The sequence below is a fragment of the Peromyscus maniculatus genome, chromosome 1 (genome assembly GCF_049852395.1).
Source record: "Peromyscus maniculatus bairdii isolate BWxNUB_F1_BW_parent chromosome 1, HU_Pman_BW_mat_3.1, whole genome shotgun sequence".
Lineage (NCBI taxonomy): Eukaryota > Metazoa > Chordata > Mammalia > Rodentia > Cricetidae > Peromyscus > Peromyscus maniculatus.
In genome coordinates this window covers 175,110,276-175,134,924 of record NC_134852.1, presented here as the reverse complement: position 1 = coordinate 175,134,924, position 24,649 = coordinate 175,110,276, and positions in this window count along the sequence as shown.

Genomic DNA, 24,649 nt, shown 5'->3' with positions numbered 1-24,649 from the left:
TTAAAATGGAGAAAGGTTTGCTATTTCTGACTTTGTTGCTTTTCTGGTTGCTTGGTTGCTTGGTTGCTTGGTTGCTTGGTAGTTCTTTTCTCCCTCTCCTGGTAGTATTGGGTGTTTGTTGGTTTGCTGTTTGGGACATGATGGATTCCTTCCCTTGTCTCCATTAACATCTCTGACTTCATGGACTGCATTCTGTCCTGCATTCTTGTGTGTAAAAATAGCCTCTCATATGTATCATTCTTTTAAGAACTACTGTGGGGGCTGGAGAGATGGCCCAGTGATCAAGAACATTTACTGCTTCTGTGGAGGACCCACATAGTGCAGTTCCCAGAGCCCACCTAGCAGTTGACAGTCACCTGTCACTCCAGTTCCAGGGCATCCAGAGCCGCCTTCTGACCTTCTCCAGTTCATGCATCTACATGGTGCTGCACATATATAGACTCAGCACACACAGAGAGACAGACAAAATTAATTAAAAAACTTTCTGCAGTGCTGGCGTAGTTGCCTTAAATTGTGTTTATCTTAAAATATTTTTATTTTTTCCATTTTAATAGATAATTTTACTAGGCATGGCAATCTTGGTTAACACTTTCAAAGCTTGAGCCATATTATTCCTTGCTTTTTTAGCTTTCAGGGTTGCTGACAACAGATATGATGTTATTCTATTGTCCCTGTCTTTGGATGTTAGTTGGTATTTCCCTTACAATTTTTGTTACTGTTTGTTTGCTTTGTATTTTTGACTTCTTGACTATATGTCACAGAGAAGTTCTTCTCTGATCTGGCCCTGTCTCTTTGGGGATCTAAATGTTTCCTGTGTTTGAATGTCTGTTCTTTTCTCTAGGTTTAGAAAATTCTTGGCTGTGATTTCAATGAAAAATTTGTCTAAACCATTGACTTTTAATTCAACTCTCCCTCCTGCCCCATGAGTCTTAGGTTTGGTCTCTTCAGTATATCCTAGACTTTTTGGAAATTTGGTCATGTGCATTGAAAAATATATTTCCTAGCAGAATTTTTCCTCCATAATTTTGTTTTTCCTTCAAAATGCTGAGTCTTTCATTCACTTTGGGAACCTTGGCTGTGTCTTGAATTGATTTCTTAAGTTCCTTTTCCATGTCTTGAGTTCAGATCCTTACCTGTTTGAATCCTCTACTTGGTCCTTGAACCTTTTTAAAAATGGGAGTCTACAATTTTTTCCCAGTGATTCAGCTAGCTCACCATCTCCGCGAGGCCACCAGTCTGTGGGCTATTGGAGTGATGGCTCCTATTCCCAGTGTTGAAAGGAAGTCCGAGAGGAACTCAAATAAGAGCAGAGGTAGACAGTTTGTCCTGCCTGCAGTGCTCTGGGACTGGAGCCTAGCAGAATCATCATCAAAGAGACCGGAGAGACTTCATCCAGCAACAGATGGAAGCAGATGCAGAGTCCCACAGCAAATATTAGGCAGAGTTCAGGGAGTCCCTCGGATGATGGGGAGGAAGGATCAGAGGAACCAGAGGAATCAGAGACACCATGAGAACACAGCCCACAGAATCAACTGACTGTGACTCATGGAGCATCGCATGATCAGGGAGCCTATAGGGATCTGACCTAGGCCCTCTGCATATATATGTTAGGACTGAGTAGCTTGGTCTTCTTGTGGGATTCCTAACAGTGGGAGTGGGGGCTGTATCTGATTCTTGCCTACTTGAGGGACCCTTTTTCTCTGACTGGCTTACCTCGTCCAGCCTCAATGTAATGGTACGTGCCTGGTCTTATTGTAGGTTGTTATGCCCTGTTTGGTTGATGTCCCTCCAAGGCCTGCTCTTGTCTGATGGGAAGCTGAGGGGGTGGTGGATCTGGGAGAGGGGATGTAGGGGTTGGGAAAGGAGGGGAAACTGCAGTTGGGGTGTAATTTATAAGAGAATTTAAAGAAAAAAAAAGAGAAAGAAAGAAAGAAAGGGAGGGAGGGAGGGGGAGAGAGAGAAAGAGAAAGAAAGAAAGAAAGAAAGAAAGAAAGAAAGAAAGAAAGAAAGAGAGAGAGAGAGAGAGAGAGGGAGGGAGGGAGGGAGGGAGGGAGGGAGGGAGGGAGGGAGGGAGGGAGGGAGGGAGGAAGGAAGGAAGGAAGGAAGGAAGGAAGGAAGGAAGGAAGGAAGGAAGGAAGGAAGGAAGGAAGGAAGGAAGAGAAAAAGAAAAGAATAGGAATCCTGGAGGCACCCTGCTACTGGCTTCCTCTCCATGGGTGGCTCAGCTTGCTTTCTTAGACAATTCAGTACCACCTGGCCACAGTGGACTGGGCCCTACCACATCAGTCATTAATCAAGAAAATGCCTCTACAGACCTGCCTATTGGCCATCTGAAGGAGATATATTCTCAGTTGTTCCCTTTGCCTAGATGATCCTAGCTTGTGTCAAGTTAACAAAGAAAAACAACTAACCAACTGAGGGTGTGTGTGTGTCCTCTGGGTTGTAATTTTTCTCCCTGTTTATGCTGTTTTTCTTCGTTTTATGTGAGTATTCCTGGTGGGCGCTCTTCACTTGAATTTATGTTTTATGTTCAGTGGTAAGGCTGACTGCAGCAACAGTCGTGACGGTTTGACAGAAGTCTTGGTGTCGGCTGCAAGGGAACTCTGCTCTCTCCTTGTCTCCTGGGAGGTTTGAAACAGGAGTGCTGGGCCCTGGGTGGGGAAAGTGGGTCAAGTGGGAGTGAGGGGAGCAGATGAGTTAGGGCTATGAAAAATAGTAGAGAAAATGCCATAGATTCAGTTTGGAGAAAGTGACAGATATAATAGCTTTTTCCAGCAAAATAAAACTTATAACTTAGCTTTTTATATCTTAAAATACAAAAATGTACCTACTAAGAAAAATTAACTTTAAAAATAGCAAAAAAATTAAACAAGATTGTGTGTATGTGTGTTTAAAGATAAAAATTCAAATGAGCAACGCACTGAAATTGATAGGTTCAACAGACTGAAATAGGTGTGTTCTCAGTCAGCATTTTCTTCCTGGTTGCAGGAGAGCCGGCTCCCTGGGTTTACTTCAGCTCTCTCTGTCTGGACACTGCAGCAAGTTCCATCACGAGCCCACTGAGCTGACTTTTGCGCCTTCCTGCTGTGGCTGGGCAGAATCCCACTTCTACAATCCCCTCATCCTGTATGTCTTGGAGCCTGTCATTTCCATACAGATGCAATTCCCCAATCTTTTTTCTTTCTTCTTTTATAATTTAATTTAATTTTACATATCAGCCATGGATTCCCTTGTTCTCCCCCCTCACCCCTTCTCCCCAGCCCACCCCCCATTCCCATCTCCTCCATGGCAAAGACTCCCCTGAGGATTGAGTTCAACTTGGTAGATTCAGTCCAGGCAGGTCCAGTCCCCTCCTCCCAGGCTGAGCCAAGTGTCCCTGTATAAGCCCCAGGTTCCAGACAGCCAGCACATGCGCTGAGGACAGGTCCCGGTCCCACTGCCTGGATGCCTCCCAAACAGATCAAGCCAATCAACTGTCTCACTTACCCAGAGGGCCTGATCCAGTTGGGGGCTCCTCAGCTATTGGCTCATAGTTCATGCGTTTCCATTCATTTGGCTATTTGTCCCTGTGCTTTATCCAGCCTTGGTCTCAACAATTCTCGCTCATACAAACCCTCCTCTTTCTCGCCAATTGGACTCCTGGAGCTCCACCTGGGGCCTGGCCATGGATCTCTGCATCCGGTTCCCTCAATCCGCTCACATGCTTCCTATGGTTCCAGAAGCTTTCCTGCTCCATGTGTGTGCAAGTTTCTCAACTTTAGGATCCTTTCCCCATTCTCAGGGTGTGTCAGGGGGTTGCAAATCCCTCTTCACTGAGTGCCAGCCGGCTGAGGCTTGCCTCTGCAGTGCTAAGACCTCACGCAGTCTGCTTGGTCCTGGGATAGTCAGACCTCTTCTCAGGAGGTTCTGTTCCTCTCTGCTTTTCAGAGGGAGTGGGGGCACTGCTCAGGAGTGACAGGAAAGTTGTAGAGTTGCGATGCTGTTTCTCTTCTAGGCTGGTGGTAGAGTACCCAGCTTGTATACTCTACCAACCTTACCTGCTGCATGCTGTTGTCTGTGGTGAAAGACAGCAGGGGGGCTGGGATGGCGGGTTAGGTGGGTGTCTCTGCAAGGCTCTTCTGGTTTAGTTGTGATCCCCTCCCCACCCATTCTCTCTCAGCAGAGAACACTGTTTAATGCATACGGTGACTCCTGCTTCTCATAATAGTTTGCTTTTGGTAGCTTTTATTCCTTTTCCCAGTGTATGTAAGATTTCCCTTTTTATTACATTTGATCTTTCTTAATGATGCATAGCTTATTTCTGCTATGTCACGTTTATGTTATTTCTAATATGGTCTTCATTTCTGTAATCTCTTTTCTCTGGCTTAAATTTTACCTGTTGTTGGGTGGGTGGTTGGTTGGGTGGTTGGTTGGTTGGCTGGCTTGGCTTTTTCCATCGTTATCATCTTCTATGTTTTCATTTTATTTTTTACTGTATCGTTAAGTAGTTTGTATTTGAAATGTTTCTGTAGTAATTTTTCTTTCAAAATACTCCTCTCTGCTGATACTTGATGTTTTCTTACCTGATGTGGGCTTTTTTGGTCTTTTTTTGTCTGTTTGTTTGTTTTGGTGGAGGGAGAGTTGTTTTCATTTGGGGTAGTTTTTTTTTTTTCTTTTTTAAAAATATTTATTGACTTAATTTTTTTTCTGTATATTTTGATCATATTATTTCCTTTCCCCCAACTCCACTCAGATCCCTCCTACCCACCCTACTTCATGTTCTTTCTCTCTCTCAAAATACAAAAACATAACAAAAAACACATAACAAAACAAAAAGACACAAAACGCTGGAATTCTTTTTGTGCTGGCCAGCTGCTGAGTATGGTGCCTGCCTTAGAGTGCCACCCTGTTTGAAACAAAACTGACTAGAGGTGTGAATTGTAAATAGCTTCCAGGTTAGGAATGGGAAATGTGCCCACTTCCCTTCCCTGCTAGGATTTTGTCTGGCTTGAATTTGGGCAGGTCTTGTGAGTGCTGTCCCAGGCTCAGAAGTTTCTACTACCTCTGGCTCATACAGTCTTTCTGATTCCTCTTCCTCTAGATCCCCGAGCCTTGAAGGGAGGGGTCTGAGAAAGACATCAAGAGTCACTACTCCAAAGTTTTTCTGCATTATTTCCCATGTACGGCAAGAAGAAGCTTCTCTGATGAGGGTTGAGGAATGCTTTGATCTATGGGTCTAGTGATGTGTTGTTAGGAGTGTTTTTGTTATGTTCCTTAAGCAGAATAACCGTGGGTTTGTCCCTAGGCCCGTGACCTATCTAGTCTCATGTTCTTGGTCACTGTAGCAGTGTTGGGTGTAGATTTCATCTCATACAGCAGACCTAAAATCCAAATTAGATCGTGGTTGACCATCCCAGAACCCTTCTGCCATTATTGTACCTTTATGTCTTAGAGGCAGGCCTGTGTGGAGATCACAGGGTTTGTAGCTGGGTGAGATTGATGACCCCTTTCTTCCTCCAGGAGTGTGCAGAGTACCTTCCAGCACCGTGAACGCCAGTCTATATAAATGAAACCTCTAGTCAGGTACCAGCTTGATAGCTCCATATTTGATGACATAAGTGATGTGATGTCTTCAGCAATAACACCTTATTGTCAAGTTGTGGAGAGCAACCACAATAATCTGTGATGCTTTTTACTTTATAGTTTAGTGGTTGGGTATATTTTATCTGGAATGCTTTGTAATTTTTTTTTTCTCTCAAAACACCTTTTTCTTTGGATACTTGATAGTTTCTTTCCTGGTCTGGGTTTTTTGGGAGAGTTGTGTTGTTTGTTTCTGTTTGCAGCTGTTTGTTGTATTTTTCATTTTATTCTCTTCCCCCGTGTTGCTTTGCTCCCATGTTCCCCCCCCTCTCCCCCCCCCTCTCTCTCTCTCTCTCTCTGTGTGTGTGTGTGTGTTTATTTCTTGTCTGACTAGAGTGAGGTGGAGACTGCGCAGTACTTGCCCTGCACACTGACTTCCTGTCACCCCGTTTACCCAGGAATACTGGAAGCAGTGCCGAGAACTTGGTGCCTAGAGCTGGGATGTTTGTGCAGAGATTCATCTGGTTTGCTGCAGGTTGCTTAGGGAGTTGGGGTTGTTGGTAAGCAGGGCCAACTGGTAGTTTCAGTTATTTGGATCCATTTCATTCGTTTCACCAGCCACGTTCAGTGTAGCTGAAACCTGCTCTTCCCATGGCTCTGTCTTTTTTGTTATTGTTGTTTTCCGAGACAGGGTTTCTCTGTGTAGTTTGGATCTCACCCTGTAGACCAGGCTGGCCTCGAACTCACAGAGATCCACCTGGCTCTGCCTCCTGAGTGCTGGGATTAAAGGTATGTGCCACCCCTGCCTGCCTCCCATGGCTCTGTCTCTGTGACTACTAAGAGGGTTTAATAAGGCCCTTCTGCAATGACTTGAGTTCTGTGCCCTGAGCTGGTAGCAATAATAGCAAACACCATCAAGCATCATTTTCAGTTCCATCCAGAAGACATTGTACCTAACATACTCTTCTTATATCTCTCTCTGTCTGTGAGGCCATAATTAGTTTCAGTGTCTTCAGGTTTGCTATATTTAATCACTTTATTTTAGTGAGTTTCAGGGAAAATGAATACAAGGAAGGTACCTTTCTGGAAGCCCCCTTGTATACAAAATGTATGTATCTTCATTTATTTGTTATTTATTGCAGTATTGGGGAGTGAACTCAGAGCCTAAGCAAGTACCCTGTTACTGAGCTATATTGCCAAGCTCCACTCTATTTTTATTTTATTTTTGAGATAGGGTCTCTTGTAACCTAGACTGGCTTTATGCTACTGTGTAGGTTGAGGATGACTTCAACTTTTGGTCCTTTATATCCACCTCCCACGTGCTGGGAATTACAGGTATGCACCACTGTGCCTGGTTTTTTTGGTCTGAGGAGTTGAACCCAGTGCTTCATGCATGCTAGGCAAGTGCTCTACCAACTGAGCTACATCCTCAGTCTGAGCTCTCCTTTTAAATATGGTATATTTCAAGATCATGTCTCACTTAAGTTACCCAGAATGACCTGAACACACTTAATGTCCCAGACGGGCCATGAGCTTGTGATTTGCCTGCTTCAGCCTCCTTAGGAGTTGTAATTCCAGGTTTGTGCTACCTGGACTAGCTAGCTATTTTAAACACATTTGTAATCATTTCATGTAACTCATAACATTGCTTTTCAGTATTATATGTACAACATACTAATCTTTCTGACTTTGTCACTTGGATATGGATATCATGTGCCTTGAAGGACTGCTAAGGACTAAATAAGATTGTACCTCTGGACTACAATGACCACATGGGGTTGGTTTGTTTGTTGGTATCTCTTTACTTCTAACTCAAAACAGTACAGTGGCTTTCACTGGTCAACATCACTGATCTATAAGCAATGCATCTGAACTCAGTCTGACCACTGGGACCAGTTAAATGTTTGCAAGGTCTTGTGCAAAGTAAAAATACAGAGCACCAGTTCAAAATTAGTAATTTCAGGGCCAATAGGATGGCTCCGCTGGTGGAGGCACCTGCCTTCCAGCCTGTGACCTAGGTTCAGTTCTCAGGATCCACATGGCATCGTTGTTTTTTCTTCTGGCTTCCACTCTGTGTCACACACACATACACACACACACACACACACACACACACACACACACACACACGTAATTTTTAAAGCATTCATAATTTCAAGATTGTAACACAAGAACAAGAAACCCAGCACAGGCCTATTGTGCATGGGTGCTGTGTGATACCATGCCTGCATGCCCACAAGAGCACTGATCACCACTGCTCTGGAAGTGAAGAGAAATCTGGAGTAACCCAAAGGCAGAATGCCTTTTTTTGATACCAGTTCCTATCCTAGAATTGGCACGATTGTTTCAGTATAGAATAAGCCAAGATTTAAAAAAAAAAAAAAAAAAACTTCTGAAAACCCTTTACAGTTCTGAGTGGCTCACTTGTCGCCCTTCCAGAGGGAGCAGGACAGTTTCGATGCTGACAGCTCTTCCCTGCTGGGAGAGTAAAGGCTTGGCTCACAAGTGTAAGCCAGGAGAGCAATGTGCTCAGCTTAGTGTGTTGATCACCATTGTGACTCCTACAGAGGGCTTAGTTCTCTTCGGTTTTGTCCTTTTTTGTGATTACATTTATTTTGTGTAAGACTAGATTCAGTTTGTACATCTGCTCCTCAAATCTTTGGAACTCAGAGTGCCTACGTGGAGAGATTCCTCTTGTCCACCTGCTTGCCCCCAGCCTTGCGTACAGTCTCCAAATGGACAAAACCTCATAGAGAGCCAATTCATAGAGAAATATGTGGTACCATATTTGTCCGCTTAGTGTAAAGTAGACGGTCTAGGGAGTCATAGAAGCTGACGTCACAAAGGGCAAGGAAGCCAGTGAGAGCATGAAGGCCTGCTGTCCCGGGCTGGAATTGCGATGCACGATTCCTTTTTCCTTCTGTGCTAGTCGTTCACAATCTGGTCCCAGTTCCCAGGGGGTGGCTTTTCAGGAGCTAGATGCTGAGGAATCTAAAGATAGAGCGCTATAGCAAACTTGAGACATACAGAATATCAGAAATTTTCCCCACTGGGATTTGTATTGGCTGCTATAAGCATAATAAATGTGTGTATGGCCAATGAATAGCACATGAAAATGACAAATGGTCAATAAAAACATTGTAAAAAGAGGCACTGAGTCACTTTTTTTTTTTTAAGACAGTGTTTCTTTGTGTAATAGCCTTGGCTGTCTTTATCTGTAAACCAGGCTGGCTTACAACTCAGAGATCCTTTTGCCTCTGCCTCCCGAGTGCTGGGATTAAAGGCATGCGCCACCACCACCTGGCAAGTGACTCTTAAGTGGAGCTATTTGTATAGATACATCCTTTCTATTTATTGTACATCTTGCCCCTTAAAAAAGTACCATAGCTAACCAGGCGGTGGTGGCACATGCCTTTAATCCCAGCACTCAGGAGGCAGAGGCAGGCAGGCAGCTCTCTGTGGTTTCAAGGTCAGCCTGTTCTACAGACTGAGTTCTGGGACAGCCAAGGCTACAAAGAGAAATGGGGGGGGGGGGGCGGTGGAGGGGAAACAATACCATAGACAAAAACACTACCTTCTAAAGTTCTGCCCATGTGCATGTAGAGTGCCTATTTTCATGACTCTTGTTGGAAAGTTATTTTGCCAGATCAGTTCCACGTCTCTTCCTCACAGGTTTTAGTTATAAGAGTAATCTTCATATTTACATATGCTTTTCCCAAGACCTTTCCCACAAAGTGCGTAAGTTTCTAATAGAGTAAACATACAGCCATTCTTTTTCTGTCCACTGTTTTTGTTTACTTTTTATCTTTACATCAGACCATTGGTTTCATTTTTCTGTCTCCTGCCTATTGGCTTCCATGTTTGTTTCTAAGATTTATTATTCTTCCTCTTTTCTTCCATATTACATCCATCAAGGAGTAACAAAGAAAAGCAAATTTTGTATAGAATAATCTGAAATTCTAGACCTTTATTTGCTTGCTATTCTGGACCAGTGCCTATCCTGGACCAGTAATACTGGGTATGTGTTTCTACTTCCGTAAAATGGATGATTCTGTAAAACTAGTGATATGTGCCTTATAGAGTTGTTGGAGGGATCAAATAAAATAATGCACAGTCCACAGAGAGCAGCTCCCTTCCCACCTTTTGGACCAAGTAGTCTCAAAATCTTGACGTCAATCTGTTAATACCAGCATTAGCTGAATTACCAGGCCTCATCCTCACCGAGGCGTGTATGTGTATATGTGTGTGTGTGTGTGTGTGTGTGTGTGTGTGTGTGTGTGTGTGTGTAATGCATTGTGTGTGTATGTAATTTAATGTGTGTGTATTTGTAATTTAATGTATTATGTGTATATGTAATTTAATGTATTGTGTGTGTGTATATGTAATTTAATCACAACAAATGTTATTCTTGACACTAGCCCTTCTTTGCAGAGGTAAAGAAGGCTTACAGAAACAGTTTCACTTACTCAGGATCACTGAGTGTGTGGCAGGAGCAACATTTGAACCTAGCTGCCGTGTGCTTGGACCCTAAGCCTAGAGGGTGGCCTGCCTCCTTGACTTTCTATATGACCTTCATAGCCTTCTCTCCAATGTATCACATCTTCTCTTATTTTTATAAGTTATGTTGATCACTCCAAATGCTTTTCTAAGCAAAATGTGCATGAATAAACGTTGGATGTTGAGATTCAAAGCCTGTTATGAACAAGCCATTTCCCGTGGTTCTCATTTTTGTTGTATTACTTTTGAGCCTACAACCGCATCCTAGCCCTCTAGCGACCTTACGTGTAAATACACTGACTTCTTACCATCTTTGAGATTGCTGGCATTTACTTACTTACATTTTTTCATTTTTTAAAACCTTATTCATCCCCATTAGCCCCTCTTTTCCTCTCCTCCTCCCTGTCATCCCTTACCTCAACTAGTCTACTTCCATGTCTGTCTTTTTTGAGTTTCCTTTCTTTCTTTCTTTCTTTCTTTCTTTCTTTCTTTCTTTCTTTCTTTCCTTCCTTCCTTCCTTCCTTCCTTCCTTCCTTCCTTCCTTCCTTCCTTCTTTCTTTCTTTCTTTCTTTCTTTCTTTCTTTCTTTCTTTCTTTCTTCCTGTCTTCCTTCCTTCCTTCCTTTCTCTCTCTCTCCCCCCCTCTCTCTCCCCCCCCCTCTCTCTCTCTTCCTCACTCTCTTTCTGTTACCCATTGGGTGGGGTTACTTACAGGAACAAGAGTAAAGAGTTATTTACACAGAGTCATGGACAAAATACCAGCTAATGAAAACGGCTCTGCATCCCCGGCACCCACAGCTGCCTGTCGATCCTCAGGTAGAGACGGAACCTTGTGAGGCCTTCCACCCTCCACAAATGTTGGTGCAGATAATCACGGCTGCCGACAGTTCAAGAGGGCAGTGGCCAAGCATGCCTAGAAGATGATACTCCGCCGCACCCCGCCCCTTCCTCTGGCTCTTACCTCCTTTGAGCTCCTGCCTTCGTAATGTTCCCCGACTATGGAGGAGTCATTTATTCTCAGCCTTTTGACCAGTTAGGACTTTCTGCAAGATTGCCTGTCATCAAAAACCCATTCTGTCCTCTCTCTTATGCCTGTTTCACATTTGTTATGGCCTTGCTTGTGACTTGTCATCCAGAAGAACATGGGCTGGAAACTTGGTGCCCAGTGTCATAGTATTAAAGGTGGAATGTGACCCTCAGAAGGGATGAATGCCCATATCTTGGGAGTCTCTGCTGTATCCTCTCGGGAATCTATTACATCTCCTGCTCTGTCTGTGCCCTCTTCTTTTGCACCAGAAGCCAGGGCTGGCACTATCCACTTAGACTTCCCAAACTGAGCTTGACCGCATACACCCATCTCCCCCTTCCCCTTCTCTCCCTCCCTACTTTCCTTCTTTTCAGATTTTTTGGAGCAAGTCTCGAAGTGTAATCTAGGCTTGCCCCAACTCTGGGACAATCCTCCTGCCTCCGCCTCTCAAGTGCTCTAAGTGTAGGTGTGAGCCCCCACACCAGCATCCTTTGTAAAGTCCTCAGTTTCAGATGGATGAAGACGGTGTTCCTGGGAGGCATCTCTCTTCAGCGCTGCAGTCTGGTCTCACTACTCTGAAAGAAGGCAGCAGCATTCAGGGTTTCCTCCAATCTCAGCATCATATTGAGATGAACTACTGGAAATGGTTTTGCATTAATGAAGCCTCCTTTTAGCTGTGGTGAGGAGTCTGAGTTTCTTTTCCTGTTGCTGTGATTAAAAACACTGCGGCAAAAGCAACTGAAAAGAGCCATTCTGGCTCCCAGTCCAGCAGTGATGGAGAAGTAAAGGCAGCAGGCACTTGAAGCAGCTGATCACGTTGGGACCACAGTCGGGAAACAGCAATGAATACACGCACGTTCAATTCACTTTCCATTTTATACAATCGGAGATCCCTGCCCCTGATTGGGACCCCAGGGAATGGTCTCGACTACCATTAAGATGAGTCTCCCACATCAACTGGTGTAATCCAGACAGTCCCCTTCAGGCTGCCCAGAGGCCCATCTCCCGTGATCCCAGATACTGTCGCGCTGACAGTGAACACTACCGTACTAGGCTATCTCCTTATCGTGGACCAGCATCCACAGTCGCACTTCGTTTTTGAGGATGGGATAGTATTTGGTTGCTGATGACTTTTATCTTCATTTCTTGCTCCAGTTTCCTTTGCTCCAGCAGAAGACTGAAACCTTGCAAGCACCTGACCACCCAAAGCCAGACTCAACCGATCCTCCCCCTCCTATCCATGTGAAACCATGTTGGTCTCTCAAGCCATTTGGACAAATTTAGGAGGCCTGGCTCACTTCAGCCTGTTCATATCTTCTGGGCGTGTGTGTGTGTGTGTGTGTGTGTGTGTGTGTGTGTGTGTGTGTGTATGTGTGTGTGTGTGTGTCTATCACATGACTTGCTTCACTCTCTGATATCACCTCTAAATTTCTTATAAGCCCAGTATATTGCCTAACCGTTTGTTGTTATTGTTGTTTTAGTATAGGCACAGTTTTCACTATCCCATCTTTTATTTGTACTTCTTTTAATATTACTTTTTCAGATTTTAAAATTTTTATTTGTGTGTGTGTGTGTTCGCGTGCGCACGTGCATGTGGGTATGTGCACATGTGTGCAGGTTCCTTCAGAGGCCAGAGGCATTAGATCCCCTGGAGTTAAGGTAGTTGTGAGCCGACCAGCTGGGAACCAAACTTGGGTCCTCTGAAGAGCATTAATTACTCTTGACTGCTGAGCAATCTCCCCAACCCCTTAATATTTTAATAGTCTCCTTCTTTATGATTTATGTTTTTCTGGTTTTGCTTGCCTCTTACTCTGGTTTGTCTAATATACTCTTTATTCATTTCAATAAGCTTCATAAGGAACACCACAGAGAAGCAGACAGATTGAGTGATAAATGGGTAATTCTGGTGATAGGTTTGCAGCTTTTCAGTAAGCTATGATTCTTTGGCCTTAACAAATGATGCTACTTAAAGGGAAGATTATAGTTACTGCATATAATTTTACATTATAACAGTAATATGTTTGTTAGCATGCAGGAAGTTCTGGATCCATCCCCAGCACTGCATAAAAGGCAGTTGTGCACACCTGTAATCCCAGTCCTTCGGAAGTAGAGATGGGCAGATGAGGAAGTTCAAGGGCATCCTTTACCATAGCAAGCTCTAGGTCAGATTGTCTCAAAAAACAAAAAAGGCAATGTAGCATTTTTATGGCAGGCATGGTGCTAGTCATCTATAATCCTACCACCTTTGAGGCTAAGGCAGGATTGTTGTGATGGCCACTTAGGGCTACATAGCAACCCCTCCCCCAATCTCCACCAAAAAGAAAAAAAATAGTATTATCAATTGGAAAGGTAATATAACAAGTGGATAAAATAGTCGTACACTACACTGAAGCTAAATGGAGAAGTTTCCCTCTTACCTCAAATACCCCCTACACATACTTCCCAGAGAAAATCACATCAACACTTTATTAGGTAACCTTTCAGAAATTTGCAAAGCAAACATGAATAGATAAATAGAATAATTTAAGGCCCACAGACAGGCCCTTCCAGATGGTTCAGCAGATCGAGGCATTTACTACCATCCTTTACAACCTGAACTGAATCCAAAGAACCACATGGTAGAGGAAAGACTGACTCCCAACATTGTCCTCTGACTCCCCACGTGCATACTGTGGTACGAATTTCCCAACCCCATAGATAAACAAATGGGACAAAAATAATCCAACCTCATAAATAAATAAATGACAAAAACAAAACCCATGGTCATCTTTTAAACTATACCTTTATCTACGTTATATATTTGCATGTTTGTTTAAACATAGACTATCCTAGTGTGTGGTCTGTACTTGTAATCAGTACTGGAGAGGCAGAGGGATCAAGAGTTCAAGATGCTGGTCGTGGTGGCCCACACCTTCAATCCCAGCACTCTGGAGGCAAAGGTGTGGGCTCTCCCTCTTCCTCATGGCCACCAATCAATGAGGACAAAGGGAGCAGAGGCAGCATGCAGGGCTTTGTACAGCATGTGAGTGTAACAGAAATAGCCTTCTAGAAGTCCACTTCAGTGTGACAGCTTGACTTTATTTCAGATAAGGGGAAATATAGAGGATGGGGACAGCAGCTGGGGCATCACCTAATTTGCTTCTGGCAGCACGGTCCTACCATACAGCTGGAACACAGTACCTAGTTATCATATGGACAGCAGAGGGGAGCATTTGCAGGGAACTAGGTCAAAGGTCACACTTAAATCAGGCACCCAGACTCAGGGACAGCTTCCAAATAAGGTAAAAAAGAAAAGAGTTGAAGGTTATATTCTACTATATAGCAAGCTCAAGGCTGGTCTTGGATACATGAGACCTTGGTCTCAAAAAAGCAGGAACTAGCCGGGCGGTGGTGGCGCACGCCTTTAATCCCAGCACTCGGGGAGGCAGAGCCAGGTGGATCTTTGTGAGTTCGAGGCCAGCCTGGGCTACAAAGTGAGTCCCAGGAAAGGTGCAAAGCTACACAGAGAAACCCTGTCTCAAAACACCAAAAAAAAAAAAAAAAAAAAAAAAAAAAAAAGCAGGAACTATGTATATACTGTCAAATATATGCGTACATCTATGAATTGTATTAGTCCAATAGCATCTATATAGTACATATAAAAAACAATATACATATACTGTCATGTATGTACATATATATTATAGTAGTATATATAGACTATATATAATAACAAAAAACTGTGTTATAGTAAGCTTTCTTGTCAGACTTTCTTTTGAGACTGCCAGCCTCCCAATAATGACATGGAGACTTATTATTAATTATGAAAGCTTGGCCTTTTGTTGTGGAATGTTGTTCTGTGCACTGTGAATATGTGTTGCTCTGATTGGTTGCTAAATAAAACACTAATTGGCCAGTAGCCAGACAGGAAGTATAGGTGGGGCAAGTAGACGAGAATTCTGGGAAGAGGAAGGGCTGAGTCAGGAGTCGCCAACCAGACACAGAGGAAGCAAGATGACAAGGCAGAACAGAGAAAAGGTACCAAGCCACGTGGCTAAACATAGATAAAAATTATGGACTAATTTAAGTGTGTAAGAGCTAGTCAGTAATAAGCCTGAGCTAATGGCTGAGCAGTTATAATTAATATAAGCCTCTGTATGTTTACTTGGGGGATGCAAGTGGGAAAGACTTGACCGCCAGCTGGGTGGGACACAGGAAAACTTCCAGCTAAAGCCTTTGGCTTAGGCTTTTCCCCAACTAGCTCTTATAACTTAAATTAGCCTGCTTCTATTAATCTATGTTCTGCCACATGACTTTTTACCTCTTTTTCATTCTGTACGTCCAACTTCCTCTGTGTCCCTCCTGAATCTCCCTGCCTCTCTTCTTCCCAGAGTTCCTCTCTCTCCCTCAAAGTCCCACCTATTCTCTCCTGCCTAGCTATTGGCCATTCAGCTTTTTATTAAACCAATCAGAGCAACACATCTTCATACAGTGTAAACAAATATCCTACAACACTGTGTTTGTCATACATACACACTACATGTAATAGTATATACCATACTTTCTTAAAAACTTCACAGATAGCCAGGTGGTGGTGGTGTGCACCTTTAATCCCAGCACCCAGGAGGCAGAGGCAAGGGATGAATCTCTGTGAGTTCAAGGCCAGCCTGGTCTACAGAGCAAGTTCCAGGACCCAGAGCTACACAGAGAAATCTCATCTGGGGTGTGGAAGTGGGGGGGGGGAGAAAGAAAGAAAGAAAGAAAGAAAGAAAGAAAGAAAGAAAGAAAGGAAGGAAGGAAGGAAGGAAGGAAGGAAGGAAGGAAGGAAGGAAGGAAGGAAGGAAGGAAGGAAGGAAGAAAAATACTAATGTAGTCATGTGATTCAGAGGCCTCATCTGCCCTAACTTCTATTTTCCTGCTGCTTGAGACAGTATCTGACATTCAGAAGGTGCTCAATAAATAGATGTTGATTGAATAATCAGTTCACAAAATGCATCTTGGCAATTGCTCCTTGTCACACATACTCTATCCCATTTTTTTCAGCTGCTAATTTTATTGCATTTTCCAGATCTGTCATAACTTAACAGCCTCTCTGACGGACATTTGAGGTTGCATCTTCTTTGCAGACAGTGAATGAGAAGTTGTCTTGACAATACCTCACATTCCAATGTCACACAAATGGTTTTGCTCTTTTCAGGAATATGACATAAAAAAAATGATCATCTTACTTGAAATTTGAGATTTTTCTTTTTGAATAAATTATATCAAAACTGTCTGAATGTAAAAAAAATCACCTAAGAGCAAATATATGGTTCTCTCTGTAAAAATAAAATAAAATAATTAACTTAGCAGGTTAAGGTGGTTACTTTTAAAAAATGCTTCTTAGGGGCTGGAGAATTGACTCAGTAGTTAAGAGCTCTTCAAGAGGACTCGAGTTCAATTCCCAGCACACACATGACAGCTCACCACTGTCTGTAACTCCAGTTCCAGGGGGCCCAGCACCCTCATGCAGGCAAAATTCCAAAGCACATGAAATAAAAATAAATAAATCATTTTTAAAAATGCTTCTTAATCAAGGCATGGTGGTGCATGCTGTAGTCCAGCACTAGGGAGAGGGAGGCAGAAAGAACAGGAGTTCAAGGTTATCATCTACTATGTAGTGAGTTCAAGACCAACCTGGGTTAGGTGACACCCTGTCCCAAAAACAACAACAACAAAGTTTCTCTGCTTTGTAAAATTCTCTGGAATGAACTGATACCATATGAGAAATTAATTGTAGAAAATAAATAATGATTTTGTTTTTGTTTTTGGTTTTTGGTTTTTTTTTTTTTTTTTTTTTTTTTTTTTTTTTTTTTTTTTTGGTTTTTCGAGACAGGGTTTCTCTGTGTAGCTTTGCGCCTTTCCTGGGACTCACTTGGTAGCTCACAACCAAAAATATAAGGGTTTTTGGTTTTTTGAGACAGGGTTTCTCTGTGTAGTTTTGGTGCCTGTCCTGGATCTCACTCTGTAGACCAGGCTGGACTGGAACTCACAGAGATCTGCCTGGCTCTGCCTCCCAAGTGCTGGGATTAAAGGTGATCTTAGAAGAAGAAGAAGAAGAAGAAGAAGAAGAAGAAGAAGAAGAAGAAGAAGAAGAAGAAGAAGAAGAAGAAGAAGAAGAAGAAGGCGGCAATTTGTTCATATGCAATTTACTTAAAGATGGAAAATTTTCTAATGATAAACTATTACTTAGGCAACAGAGTAAGTCTAAACAATTTATAACTCAGATATATCCAGAGGAACTTAAAAGTTTGGCAGGGGTTGAAGTCTGTGGTTCATTAAAATTACCACCTGCCCTCCTCCCACATTCACTTCTGGGAAAAAAATGATTAAAACCAACTATTGTTCAAATGAAACATCATGATCCTGTTTGGTCTATAATAAATTAACTAGACACCACAGCCTAAAAGTCGTAAAAGATTTGAAATATCATCTAATCCTTTGTTACTTTTACATTTTTCCACCAACCCGTAGAAACTTTAGATTTGTGGCAGAATCCTTGGCTGAGAGTTAACAGAGGCCTAACTCAAATGAAAGCAGAAACAGGAAGTGCCCTAGGGGTGAGGGAGAGCTCCGTTGATAGGGCAGCCACACAAGCATGAGGGTCTGAGTCTGATCCCCAGAACCCACAGAAAAGCCAGGCATGATGCTGCATGCCTAAGGTCTCATTTCTGGGAGAGTAAATAAAGATGATCATGGAGCTCATTGTCCAGCCGGGTTAGACTAATCCAGGAGCCCCAAACCCCATAAGGAACCCTGCATCAAAAATAAAACCCAAAGAGGATGGCTTTCGCGGTTGGTTTCTGGTCCCCACGTGCGCCATTGTGCACACATACCCCCTTCCCCGCCTCCCACCCCCACCATCCCCACCCCATACACACAGGAAGCCCAGGGCTGAAGCTGAGGTTCAGGCACAGCTGTCAGAAAGTTCCCACCACATCTTCATGCTCACCTGGGCCCTGTGTGTATACCTGGCCCTGAGTTTTCTCCTGCTGGGGGAGCCCTTTCATGCAGGCAGGAAAGACAATTGGCAGTTTCAGACTTACTCAGTTCACTTAGCAAATGTAGAAGACAAAACCAGTTCTCTTTCCCATTGAGGACTAGGCCAATCTGAATGGCTAGTGGAAGACTAGATGTTGGGGTTCCCAAGAGGAAGGGGTGCAGGCATACAACGCTATACAATGCTAAGATAGTCCACGGTCTGGAAGCTAAGAACCCAGTGGGAGGAAAGAGGGAACAAATGGCTGGAACTGTATAATTTGTCATGTTACTTGAGCCCAGAAGAGTGAGTGACCAAATACTTGTTTTATTTTTTTTTTTTATCCTTAGGTTTGATTTATGTTTATAAGTGTTGCCTACATGTATGTATGTGATCCGCCATGTGGGTACTGGGAACCAAATCTGGGTCCTCTATGAGATCAACAAATACACCTAACCACCGAGCCTTTGCTCCAGCCTCTCAGATATGCGTTTCTTTGTTTTTTTTCTTTATTTTATGTGCACTGGTGTGAAAGTATCAACTCCCCTGGAACTGGAGTTACAGACAGGTGTAAGCTACCATGTAGGTGCTGGGACTTGAACCCAGGTCCTCGGGAAGAGCAGCCCTCTTAACGACTGAGCCATTTCTCCAGCCCCCAGATTTTTGTTTTAAAATGGATCGCTTTAGTCATTCCACGGTGTTACATACAGATTTGAAAGCTTCTTGTGTTCTGTTTTTAAGTGTTTGGGTGGAGGGGATGCATTGATTCAGAGGTCAGAGGACAACACCCAGGAGTCGCTTCTTTCCTTTTGCCCCGTGAGTCCTGGGGAGTGAACTCAGGTTGTCAGGTTTGACAACCAATGTCTTTACCCTCTGAGCCATCTCACTACCCCTGTATTCTCTTGATATAGACGTTTTGTGTTGTTGTTACCTTAGTTAATAATGCTGTCTGGTGTGCCTCTAATCACAGCACCTAGTGGGCGAAGATAGAAAGATCGTGAGTTTCAACCCAGCTGAGACTACATAGAGTAGTGGTTCTCAACCTATGGGTCATGACCCCTTTGAGGGGCAGATGATCTTTTCATAGGGGTCACCTAGGACCATCCTGCATATTAAATTTTTTTTTTTTTCGAGACAGGGTTTCTCCGTGTAGCTTTGGTGCCTGTCCTGCATCTCACTCTGTAGACCAGGCTGGCCTCAAACTCACAGAGATCTTCCTGGCTCTGCCTTCCAAGTGCTGGGATTAAAGGTGTGCACCACCATTGCCTGGCCTTCTTTTTTTTAAAGATTTATTTATTTATTATGTACAGTGCTCTGCCTGCATGTACCCCTGCAGGCCAGAAGAAGGTACCAGATCTCACTACAGATGGTTGTGAGCCACCCACCCTGTGGTTGCTGGGAATTGAACTCAGGACCTCTGTAAGGACAGCCAGTGCTCTTAACTTCTGAGCCATCCCTCCAGCCCATCACCAATATAGATAGCTATGGTTTTCCCTAAGAGAAATCTAACCCATCTCTGAATATGAAATCAGGGTGGGTGTTTGGGGGTGGGATTTGAAAGGCAGAGGGAGACTGCTCCCACACACCACAAATCTGGGGGAGTTAGGGGTAGTGCTTGGAGTGCTTGTCTTGGCTGGGCATCCCTATCCCTGTGAGGAACGGCAGACCAGGAGCCTGATGTTGAGGGCGCAGCTATGGCAGTTAGGAGCAGGGGAGGCTAGAGGGGACCGGCAAGACCTGGGCCACCTTTCTCTGTGGCGATGCTCAGTGGCACTGACGGATCCTGCGACGACTGTTGTGGGGACCAGGACTGAGCCAGGTGACCTGGGAAAGCACCCGCTGGGCTGGGGAGGATGAAGGACCCTGGTATCTTTGAGAAGGTGATCTCATCTGAGAATCAAGAGGAGCAGCACCCACAGTACAGTCGATGGAGGCGAGGAGACTGAGTTCAAGCTCTGTAGACCAGGCTGGCCTCGAACTCACAGAGATCTGCCTGGCTCTGCCTTCCGAGTGCTGGGATTAAAGGTGTGCGCCACCGCTGCCTAGAGGCTGGTTTGGTTTTGTTATGGGATTCAGGGTCTCACTATGTAGCCCTGGCTAGCCTAGAACTTGGTAGGCTGGCCTCAAACAGAAATCTGCCTCCCCTCCCCCCCCTCCCCAGTACTAGGCACTGCACATCCAGAAGCCGGTTCCTGTACACTTGGTCTCACTCGGATTTCAGGTTGTCCCGCAGTGGAGTCAGGGAGAAGGTTGCTGAGCTCTAGGAAAATGGAAACCACAGGCAGGCAGGCAGGCCCTTCGGGAGCGCAAATACAACCTCAGGCACTTCCGCTGCAGAACTCTTAAAAAGAAAGCGAAGGTAGAGGCATTCCTTCCTTCAGAAGATTCTGAAGACAAACGCCAATAGTTTCCATAGCAGAAACAAACATCACTGAAATAATATGTAAAAGTTGATTTGTTTGGGGGAATTCCGTAGAGATCAATTGGTGTTTCGGTGGGTGGTGATAACAGAAAATGATTTCTTAGGATGCCCAAACCTGATTACCTAGGACTAACAGAAACACAGAGGGTGCCTATAGAGGCTTTAAAACAATTCTCTTTTGTGTCTGTAGAAAAGGAAACATGCTGACCGTTATCAGAGGCGTTTTGAAGCAGTGGGCTGTACATGAGCGTGGAGCTCAGGTCAGAGAAGGAGAAATGAGTCAGTTCGCATGCACTGCCCTCAGCTTCCGTGAAAATGGGGAGGGTGGCTGGAATCTTGGACAGCAGAAACGTGACATAATGAAGACTGAATGCATCGGGGCCAGGAGAGCTGGTGAAGAAACTTGTAAACAACTTAGCATGCCCTCTCTGGAGAGACCCCTGTCTGTAGGAGAACTCTTCCGGTTTGTCAGCTGTGTATTTTAATCATGCAGAACGCCAGGGACCGTGCCTAGCCTAAGCAGAGCTGTAAGACCTATGGACACATTGGGGAGAGACTCTGGTAGAGAGGAGGCTCCAAAAGCAAAGAAACTGAGATGGATTGGAAGGGCTGGGCTGGACTGGACTGGGGGTTGGTGCCAGGGTGCCTGCTTTGTGTGTGTCAGGCCCTGAGTTTGAGCCCCAGGGCTGTAAAATAAATAAAGCCCAGTTAACTCTCCCATTATCTCATTGCCTTAGGGACACATCTTTGTCTTAGCAAATAGAGCATAAAGGCAAAGTAAGTACATTCAGAAAGGAAGGTCTGCATTGCTACAGAGATGCTCTGTGGTGAAGCATGTGTACCACTCCTGAAAAAGGACCCAAGTTCAATCCCCAATACCCAAATCAACATCGGGCAGCTCACACTTTGCCTGAAGCAGCAACTTCAGGGAGTTAAGACCCATTGTCTCTCTTATGGTTTCTAAGGGCACCTGTGCTCTCATGTGAGCACACACACACACACACACACACACACACACACACACACACACACACACAGTGAAGACTGTGGAGTAGGGAAGAAGGAAGAAAAAGAAGAGAAAGGGAACAGGGCTGGAATTTTGCTGCTTTGGGAAAACAGAAACGCTGTAAGATCAAATGGTTCACTGCTAGTTATACACGCAGCTGGAAGACCCTAAGGCTTTCCCTAGAATTAACAGAAAGCACGCTTACTTATTCTGGTGCTAGGTAAATGGGGTTGTCAAGAGGAAGCCTCAGCAGCAAACCTGCATGCTGTCTCCAGAGAAATGTGTGCCTTCTGCCTGAGACAGCCTGAGAACATCTCTCACAGTAAGCAGGTGAGATTGGTGTGGCCCTGACCCATCCATCAAACATTTAGGGAAGGACCACTTGTGATTATGCTTCCATGGCTGTGGCCTTTTATAGCCTGATCTTATGTGTTAAATGTATTTAATGAGGCTGGGGACTTAGCTCTGAGATTGCCTGCCTTGTCCTCATGAAGCCCTGGGTTCAGTTGCCAGCACTGCATAAACTGGCGTGTGTGTGTGTGTGTGTGTGTGTGTGTGTGTGTGTGTGTGTGTGTGTGTGTGTATGATCCTAGCACTCTGGAGATGGAGGCAGGACATCCTTAGCTACATAGAAAGCTCAAGCCAACCTGGGATACATGAATTGCTGTCTCAAAGGAAATGACACCTTACCTGCTACGGGAAATGAGGTGAAAATGGTCACACGTGTCAATGGAGCACAGACCCCCTGAGCTTAGTACCTTTAGGGATGTTTATATATCAAGTAACAAGGGGTCAATGTCTAACAAAAGCATTCTCGGGTACTGCTGACAAATGTGGATTTGAATTTACAATAAAAATGAGTCTGAAATACCTTAAATGGAGATGTGCAGCCTAAAAGCCCTTAGCTCTAATTGCTAGTCTTGACCAGTAACCTGGCAGCTCCTAGCCAACAGACAAGCAGGGAAACTAGAAAGAAAACTGCACCCGTAGCAATGTGACACTTGTGAACACAGACCTTTTGTGGATTCAGTAGTGCTAGGTGGCAGAAACGGAGAGGACAGAAAGCAAGTCTTCAACACACATTCAATTTGTTTACATTCCTAAAATGATATTCAGGTTGGGTATGGGAGCCTGTGGTTTTTTTTTTTTTTTTTTTTTTTTTTTGACACAGGGTTTCTGTGTGTAGCTTTGGAGCCTTTCCTGGAACTCGCTTTGTAGACCAGGCTGGCCTCAAACTCACAGAGATCTGCCTGCCTCTGCCTCCCGAGTGCTGGGATTAAAGGTGTCCACTGCCGCCACCGCTGCCGCCGCCGCCGCTGCCCGCATGCCCCTACCCCCAAGCTGGTAGCCTGTGCTTTTAATCCCAGCACTCAGTAGACAGAGGCAGATAGATCGCTGTGAAGAGGTTAGGGTTTCTTTTGCTGTGAAGAGACACCATGACCATGGCAACTCTTATAAAGAAAAACATTTAATTGGGGTGGCTCACTTGCAGTTCAGAGGTTCAGTCCATTATCTTCATAGTTGGACATGGCGGCATGCAGGCAGACATGGTGCTAGAGAAGGACCTGAGAGTTTCACATCTCGATCTGCAGACAACAGAAAGTGGTCTGTCTCACTGGGTATAGCTTGAGCATAGGCGACCTCAAAGCCCACCCCCTCAGTGACACACTTCCTTCAACAAGGTCACACCTACTTAACAATGCTATACTTCCTAATAGTGCCACTCCCTTTGGGGGGGGGCATTTTCTTTCAAACCACCACAATCCCTGCAAGTTTGAAGCCAGCCTGGTTTACATATCCAGTTCCAGGCCAGCCAAGGCTGTATAATGAGAGCCTGTCTCAAAAAAGAAAATGTAATTCAATGAACAGCACTTTTCTTGCTTTTAAACTGGCCTTTAAAAACATACAGATGGTGCTGGGGAGATGCCCCAGCAGTTAAGAGCACTGCTGCTCTTACAGAAGACCCAGGTTCCATTCCCAGCACCCGCCGAAATGGTGGCTCAATACCATTCTTAATTCCAGTTCCAGGGAATTTAATGCCCTCTTCTGACCTCCTTGGGCACCAGGCATGCACATGTTGCACATATCTACATGCAGGCAAAACATTCATACACATAAAGTAATAAATCTATCTTAATTACTGTTCTATTCCTATGGAGAGACAACATGACCGAGACAACTTTTAGAAGAAAGCATTTAACTGGGGAATTGCTTACATTTTCTGAGTGTTAGTTCATGACCATCATGGTGGAGAGCATGGCAGCAGACAGCCAAGCATGGCACTGGTGCAGTAGCTAAGAGCTCATATCTGATCCCCAAGTTGCAGGGCAGAGAGAGAGAGAGAGAGAGAGAGAGAGAGAGAGAGAGAGAGAGAGAGAGAGAGAGAGAGAGAGAGCATAGGACTGGACCTGGCATAGGTTTTGAGACCTCAAAGCCTACCCCCAGTGAAACACCTCCTAATCCTTCCCAAACAGTTCCACTCACTGGGGACCAGCATTCACACATGTAAACTGATGGGGCCCATTCTAACTTAAACCATCATAAACCTAAAACAATATAAGAAAAAAACCCAGAGATTTGAAATGTAGCTGTTGGTAGAGTGTTTGCTTAGGATTCAGAAAGCCCTGGTTTTGAGCCTCAAAAACCTTGTAAACGGAGTGTGGTGCCAGCCTGTAATTCCAGCACTGGGGAGGTAGAGGCCGAAGAGCAAGGTCATTCTGGGCCACATATCCCAGTTTGGAGCCAGCCTGGCTACCTAACACCTTGTCAAAAAAGAAAAACAAAACAAAACAGAAACCAACAACAAACAAAGAGAACACTGCACTGGGCCTAGAGGTACAGGCTTGTGATCAAGAAGTTGAGGCAGGGGGATTATAAATTCAAGCCTAGTCTGGCTTATAGAATGAGCAGAAGGCCAGCCTGAGCAACTCGGTAAGGCCCTGTCTCAAAAGTCAGAAGAGGTCCAGGGACAGAGCTGAATGGTAGAGCCCAACTCTAGTGTGCATGAGGTTCTGGGTTTGCTCCCCCATACACTCTCTACCTCCAAAAGAAGTCATGACAGCCAAGAGTTGGCCTTGAGGTTGTCAGCGTCTCCTATAATGTCCCTGTGTCCTCTCTAGCCTCTGTCACAACCATTCAGCTGC